General features: G+C 44.1%; 1 pseudogene; it reads left to right on the top strand.

Annotated features, from left to right (window-relative positions):
* Positions 1-6,772: 6,772 nt before the first annotated feature.
* Positions 6,773-7,206, top strand: LOC144231689 (small ribosomal subunit protein eS19 pseudogene; annotated as a pseudogene).
* The last annotated feature ends 1,167 nt before the right edge of the window (positions 7,207-8,373 follow it).

The following is an 8,373-nucleotide window of genomic DNA, read 5'->3' as shown; positions in this document are numbered from 1 at the left end:
GAGCATGGAGCTGTAAGCAATGAGAAATGGTGCTTGTTTTCAACCACAAAGCTTTAGAGTGGTTCATTGGGCAACAAAACCTAACTGATAAATATCTAAATGTATTTATTTCATAATCTTTTTCTTGCCTTTGGAGAGGTAATTTAGGACATCTCTTTTATAAAGAAATGTTTGCCTGAAATTCAGCGCATCTAATTATATTTTAGTTTCTTTTTCTTCTGTTAAATTCAAGTGGAATTATGTTTAATGAGTTTTATTAAAAATAGCTTTAGGGGTGCCTGTGTGGCTCAGTCGGTTAAGTGTCTGACTTTGGCTCAGATCATGATCTCGAGGGTCCATGAGTTCAAGCCCCATGTTGGGCTCTGTGTTGACAGCTCGGAGCCTGGAGCCTGCTTCAGATTCTGTGTCTCCCTCTCCCTCTCTGCCCCTCTCCTACTTGCATTCTGTCTCTCTCTCTCTCTCTCTCAAAATAAATAAACATTAAACATTTTTTAAATAGAAAATGAGAATATTTAGCTTAAACAGTTGTTACTAATGCTTTTATCAAAAATAATTCCATTCCATAAAAATTGTATCAATTTATCTATTTGTCCTTTTAACCATATATATGCAGAAAGAGATGTCAGCCAAGGAATGGTGCTTACCACATGTTCATATTTGTTCTTTCATGTCATGTTCTTCTAGGTACAAGTTTATATAAATTTTACATTCTCCTTTGTAGTTTTCTGTATTGCTTGAATCTGTTGTGATGTATAAATATCAACTTTATAAAAACTAGTTGGTTCTTTTTTATTAAAACGATTTTTTATGTTTATTTATTTCTGGGAGAGAGAGCAAGCAGAGGAGAGGCAGGGAGAGAGGGAGACACAGAATCTGAAGCAGGCTCCAGGCTCTGAGGTGTCAGCACAGAGCCCGATGTGGGGTTCGAACTCACGAACCACAAGATCATGATATGGGTTGAAGTCAGACACTGAACCGACGGAGCCATCCAGACACCTGACTCATTCTTTTAAAAAGAGCTTGAGGGCGTGCTTGGGTGGCTCAGTCAGTTAAGCGTCGACTCTTGATTTTGGCTCCCATGTCAGGCTCTGTGCTGACAGCACTGAGCCGCTTAGGATTCCCTCTCTCTCTCTCTCTCTCAAAATAAATAAATAAATAAATAAACAAACATTAAAAGAAAATGGAGCCTGATAGGTAATAAGGAAGTGCTCACAAAAAGACAGGGGCATGTTGAAAGGCTGTAAGAACAATGTGGATCCTGGATTGGCTCCTGGACCAGAAAATGGACATTGGTGGGAAAAGTATCCAAAAACACACAACTGGTATTTGGATAGTCTTTAACTGCTTCCCATGTCTAGTTATTAGTGTTGCATCAATGTTAATCCTTCCCTTCACTGGGCTGTAGTTGTATAAGATGCTAAAATAGGGGAAGTTGAGTGAAGGGTAAAGGGAACTTTCCTAAATCTAAAATTGTTTCGAAATGTAGCTAAAATAGAGCACAAAGATGTATTAAATAATGTCAAGGCAAAGCTGGATTTTGATCTTACTTTTGAAATCTAAAACTTTTCTTCAGTGAAATAAATGGGGAAACAGTTGAAAATGACTAATAACTAATGCAGATAGTAAATAAACATGGCTATTAGGTGTATGCTGGCTCTGATGAATAGTTTTAGATCCCCACGATATTCAGAGAAAGAAGCTTGTTGATGTAAATGTTTAATGTCTGCAACCTATGATCTCTGGTGTTATTAACATATTGATAATGTTTGGTGTGTCCAGGACCAAGCCAATTGTACATTCTGTGCAAGCAGAAGTTTGTGTGTTCATTATTCCTCTGATAAAAGTAAATGCAATCTTTGAAATTAAGCTGGAACTATACTAATATTTTGTGTATGTACACACACACACAGAGAAATTATATATACACACATGTACACACACACACACATACATCTCCCATTCTTTACATCCATTTTGGTGCCATGACCAAATGACATCCGTATCACACACCACACACCAAAACACACTTTTAATGTATAAATAAACAACCCCAATACATTCCAATTGTTTGGCAAGACAGCTATTTGTTTTTATAAAGCTGAGTAATTCCATACCAGGTTCGTTGTAGAGGAATTCTCTGGTGGGTTCTGAAGCACATAGAAAACAACAGAAACCTTAGAAATGTGTAACTGACAAATTAAACTATGTTTCGGAAACAGTATTGACTCAGCAGTAACTCACACCAAGAAGATTGTGTGTTTACAAAAGTTGTGTGTTAGGCCTCTCAAATACTACTGTCAAGTCAAATGTCAAGAATGTTAATTAGTAAAAGGAAGAGGAGGCGGTCTGTCAGCACCAGCTCGCTGTAAACAGAGCGCTGTCGCTTGAATCCCCCAGCAGCTACATAGAGGTGTTCTTTGCACACAGGAAACAACACATGATAAAGCAACTAGTAAAGAAGATATGAAAAGTTGCCATCCAAACACTGTTTATCAAAAGAGATACTCGTATTATAAATTACCAAGCACTGGCTTTAGTTTGTTTAGCTCACTAACTGTGCATAGTCACTATGTGAGTTTATTTCAACTCTTTCCATTGTGTCCATCCTTTATTTGAGTAGCTCATGCCCTCTATTAGACGGTCTCTCCTGGGGTGCCTGGGTGGCTCAATCAGTTAAGCGTCCAACTTCAGCTCAGGTCATGATCTCGCGGTTTGTGGGTTCGAGCCCTGCGTCGGGTTCTGTGCAGGCAGTTCAGAACCTGGAGCCTGTTTCAGATTCTGTATCTCCCTCTCTCTCTGCCCCTCCCCCGCTCATGCTCTGTCTCTCTCTGCTTCAAAAATAAACAAAAACTATAATAAAAAAATGTTTAAGAAAGAAGTTCTCTCCAGAGTAGATTACAGAATTCAGAGATTTCTTTATAGTTCACTGATAATTTTTTGATTCTAAATATTCTACTGTTTAGCCATCAGTCTAGTAGCCCAGGTATAAAACAGGGAGGAAAGATACTCCCGCGTTAACACCAACATGTTTTATTTTCTCCAGGCTCCTATCTCTTACCCTATTGAGATCTCACGGCACATGCAAATGGCTATGAATTGGTTTGACAATTCAGTTTTTAAACTTCTTTTCGCCCTAGAATTTAATCAAAACCATTTATTTTGTGCAACATCACTCTGAATTCAGCCGCATGGGACCTGGCAGGCAAGTGTTGGTAACAGACCGTGCAGCTGTCTCGTGTCCATCAATGTCATGGTTAACTTGGAAGCTGACAGAACATTGTAGGTTGCTTCCCAATCCATTGAAAATGAACCCCAGTGAACATAAAAAATAACACAAATCGAACAGGTTTTTTTGAATATTAATTTTGTAGGCACACTGTCAGAATTATAAATGAGTTTTGCATAGGGAGTAAAATGAAAGATGCCAAAACACTTATCTTTGGGAAAAATGTCCACAAATGACTACATATGTTACTACGAATTTTTCTTAAAGGTAAACCCTCTGATATATTCAAAATAATTAAGAATGGACAAAAATCTCCCTCTACCAATGCAATTATTTACTTGTCCATTAGGCAACAGAGTCTAGGATACAATGACGAGTCAATCCTTTCTCTGCTCCTTTCCCCCTTGTTTCCAAACTTTCTCTCACCCCCTAAATACTCGCACAGGATTCCAAATCATTCCAATAGCTCATCCAGGCAAGCAATCATGTCCAGGCCAAACTTTCTAATGAATTTTAGGCATTTGCTGATAAAGATGTAGTGGGTGGTTGTTTTTCTTTGTTTTGTTTTGTTTTGTTTTTTGTTTTTGTTTTTCTACCTGGGGATGCCCCACCTATCCTGGCAAGGAAGGAAAACTGGGCTGAGGGGGTCCTGCCTCAGCCAGCAGGGTCACCTTCCGAAGACTCTGAAGATGTTGGCAGAATCTTAAGGAGCGTGAGGACTTGAGACAGTGAAGAGGCCCAGTGGTCTACTTTGCCTTCTAATCTAAAGTCAAGTATCTTATTTTCAATTATTCTCATTAACATTGTGCAGCCAGCAGCCGGGTGTAAACCTCAGGACCTGCCCAGAGGGATGGACAGCGCAGTGGCCTGTAAGACCACCGTGTCACCTGTGTGTTCAGAGGTCATCCCTTCTCTCCAGAGAGCAAGGCCACCTGTCTGGCCAGCTGCAGAATGCCATATATATTTGTATGCCATATATGACATGGACATAGAAACGGTACCTTCGGTGACAGGCGGGATGGCCACGTAAGTTATCATCCAAACAGGACGCTTTTGAAAGAGGGAACTATTCATAATCACACCAGGTCAACAGATACGAATGGGGGCTGTCCCCGGCACAGGGAGATGCATGGCTATTAGCCAGAGGAGACCTTTCCGGATGCCTACATTTTCTCTTCAGTTGGTTTGCAATCAAGACATTTATAGCTTCCCTGAGGCCCCACCTCCAGAGTTATACTGCCTGGAAATAATTTTGAGAATGTTTCTTGGGGCAAAACAGATTTGTTGAAGAAAATGTCCTCATAAATGTGGAGCAGAAAACAGCAGAAGAAGCCGTCTTCCCACTTTGCCCTCCCAGTGTGGTCGGAGGAGATTCTAGAATTAGAAACGAAACCCAAAAATGAAAGACCTGATCTGAGGGCTTAATTTTGCCCTTCAGGAAACAAACACACAGAGTGGCCAGCGGGTTCTTTAAAAACGGTCCCCATCCATTTTCCACCTTGTGTTCCTTTGGTCTGCATCTGACTGACTCCCATTTCACTTTTGGAAAAAAGTTATTGTAACCCCAGCCTGGAAGCTTTGAGACACTGATTCATTATCAAGGAGGTCCCATCGGTGGGGACCGCACATTGTCCCTGCCAGAGCTCGGTGCTTTCTTCTTGCTTTATCTGAAATACGTTCGATGTACATACGTCTCCAACAAAAATGCAGTCGCTCAAAAAAGAGAGACAGAGGCCTGTGAGCTGCCCAGGAAGACGGCCAGGGCTGGGGCCACAGAGTGGGGAGGAGTGTAAATAAGGGCCTGGGCAGAGCTGCAAGAAATATTTGGCATTCCTGGCTTCCCACAAAGGGTAGGTCAAGGAGAGGGAACAAGCAGTTGGGATGGAGTGTGGACACCACAACTATTCCTTCTCAGGCCAACTCCAGTCCACTCCATCACAGCAACATCCCCAGAGGGAAGACCCCAAGTTTACTCCACAGTGAGGCAAATGTTCCGGGTAATTACACCCGATGCCTGTCTATACGCAGGATGGGGTCAACGTCTGTGGCAAAGACAGCTGCTGTTTTTGGGGCTGTGTGTTAAATCCACTTTGGCTACCAACCATCAATGCGTTTGAGGGACGGAGCACTGAGCGTGTCCTTCCACAGGCCCCCGGTCAAAACAAAGTCCACTTCTTTGTGACGTGCCCACAGGTGGCCTGTTCCAGGGTCCCGCTGTCGGCTCTTCCACGGAGATTTTGGAAGAGGAACCGCGCTCGCTATTTCCTGGGTAGTGAATTAAAGACGTGCCTCTCTTCTCTCTGAAACTCTGGGAAAGAAAACAAACCACCCAGCATCATCAATATAACATAACCACATAACATGTAACATATAACATAACCACACATACTTCAGGACAAAAATAGCCATTTAGTTTAAAAGAGATCTGGTCATCAACCGGCTTGCTTTCTGCCCACCTCTTGGGGCAGGGTGATTTGGCTCCTGCACCCGGATCTATAAAATGCTGTCCTGAGGCTACTTCACCAGGTTTCTTAGCCACGGGAATTTCCAGCTACTGGAAATACCCAAGGCCAGCGTAAGCTCATTTATTTTTCTTAATTTGAGTGTCAGGTTATAGACTAAATAGCAGATGCCTGATGTCCGCAAGTGCTTGTGAGGCCAACACCACAGGAGGGGATTCGAATGGAAGAATGCATGGAAAATGGGACACCGTGACCCTGGGGTCAGCAGGTGGACAGACCCCATGGAAACCTTCCCCTTGGAGTCACAGAAGTGAATGGTGTCCGGGTGATAAATCTGAGAAGGTGCCTCCCATTGTGAGGGCCCAGAGCAGCAAGACAGCCTTCTTGTGCACTCTGTCCCTATGGCCCAAGGTGAAGTGGTGATTTGGAAATCATGTTAAGACTTCGCTATGTGGCAAGGGTTGTTTGGGAATGTTTTCATTTTTGTTTCAGTCTTCCAAACAAGCAGTCCTAACACAGTGGCCCTGTGTCTTGCATTTCCTGAGGCAGTCCTAATTTCTTTATTTTAGAGAATTTTTAAAAATGTTTTATTTGTTTCTGAGAGAGACAGCGTGAGCAGGGGAGGGTCAGAGAGAGAGAGGGACACAGAATCTGAAGCAGGCTCCAGGCTCTGAGCTAGCTGTCAGCACAGAGCCCGATGCGGGGCTTGAACCCACGAACTGTGAGATCATGACCTGAGTTAAAGTAGGACACTTAACCAACCGAGCCACCCAGGTGCCTCAAACAGTCCTAATTTCTAATGTTTTTGTGTGCGCATCCTTATAAGCACACTAGAATCACTTTTGCTCAAGATTAGGTTGGGAAAACTCGGTTTCAGTTGCAGGAATCTTAGAGCGTCTGTGCATTTTACAGGACGAGCAGAGGAGGAGAGAAGGGGGGCAGAGACACGGAGCCCTTAGTGTAGGACACGTAACATGCCGGGAGTCTGCACAGTTGGTATGTTTGGTTCTCTCAGGGGTGGGCAGTAGTACTCTGATCTTAACACTGAGGACTTTCCCCTGGCTGGCAGCGTGGAGGCCGCATGATGCCTGGAGTTACCGTAAAAGACGTGAGTTCGTCAGAGCTCTGGCAGCCTTCCTCAAAAAGTCTGGGAAGCTGAAAGTCCCTGAGGGAGTGGACACTGTCAAGCTGGCCAAGCATAAAGAGCTTGCTCCCTACAATGAGAACTGGTTCTACACACAGGCTGCTTCCACAGCACACCACCTGTACCTCTCTGGGGTGGTGCTGGGGTCGGCTCCATGACCAAGATCTACGGAGGACGTCAGAGAAATGGGGTCGTGCCCAGCCACTTTAGCAGCGGCTCCAAGAGCGTGGCCCGCAGGGTCCTCCAAGCCCTCTGTAGAGGGGCTGAAAATGGTAGAAAAGGGCCAAGATGGGGGCTGCAAACTGACACCTCAGGGACAGAGAGATTTGGACAGAATCGCCAGACAGGTGGCAGCTGCCAACAAGAAGCATTAGAACAAATGCTGGGCTACTAAACTGCCTCATTTGTAAATAAGTAAGTAAATAAATAAATAAATAAAACCGAGGAGACTAGCTCAAATAAGCTCAGCAGCCCACCCAAGCTGCCTGGCTACGAAGCAATGATACCTACCTTTGAACCCAGATCTGACTCTAACACCTGTGGCTTCTCCACTGTGGTGTAAGTCATTCATTCTGTTCTCAGGAAGCTTTGTCATTCTTGGGGAGGTAACATTTACAAACATGAAAACTCAACATACAGATGGGAAATAACGTGTTACATTATGACAAATGATCAGCCCTGTTAATCAGGTAAGTCACCCATCTGTTGTGAAATGTGGCCCATGTGTACGCCCAAGTTACAGTCCCAGTGGAATACATTTCCATGTCTTCATTATTTCTTAAGGGCAGCAAATTCAATGGAGAACGGAGTTCCTTTCAACCCCATGTAGGGACTGGAACTCAGAGGTGTCCAGACCTTCCAGTCAAGACGCTGACGCTGCTCAGGAGGCCACCCTGCACTGTCAGTGTCATGTCACGTGCTTGATGATGCCACGTGTTGCAGAGATGGAGGTAGTGCCGAGGGTTGCCCACCAGCAGGTAGCCAGGGCCGTAATACTTTGCGAGGACTGTCAGCAAGGATAATACTTGCCATTCCATAAATGGTCCCCGGGTACCTGCTACACAGAAAGCACACCATTGAAACCTGCCGGCTTCTGGCTTCCGATAGAAGGAGATAGAAAACAACAACTGTGTAAGAAGAATGCCAGTTGATAGATACGCATAATATACTCTGGCACTTCCCAAGGGGAGTGAGTTCCCTGCATCTAATGGAGAGATCAGTGGAGGAGGCATTTAACAGAGGCCTTGAAGTATGTGTAGGAGTCCAACTGACAGCGGCAGGAAGGAAAAACAGAAGCTAATGCTCAAGGAGAATGGAATCTGTCTAAATAGCCATGAGTCATCCAGCTCGTCTGGATGGTGGAATATATGAGAGGGAGTAGTAATAAGGCTTATTTTCTGGGCTTGCACTTCACCTTGAACTTCAGTCTATTTAAGATTCATCACTTCTGGCTTGTCCTCCTGGGGAGACCGGACTCTCCCAGTCAGCAGGCGGCCTCACTAGTGGGCAGGGGACCGAGCAGCTCGCCTGTGTGTGTGCAT

The sequence above is a fragment of the Crocuta crocuta genome, unplaced genomic scaffold, assembly GCF_008692635.1.
Source record: "Crocuta crocuta isolate KB4526 unplaced genomic scaffold, BGI_CrCroc_1.0 scaffold164, whole genome shotgun sequence".
In the NCBI taxonomy this organism is placed as follows: domain Eukaryota; kingdom Metazoa; phylum Chordata; class Mammalia; order Carnivora; family Hyaenidae; genus Crocuta; species Crocuta crocuta.
This window is presented reverse-complemented; position numbering and strand designations above follow the sequence as displayed.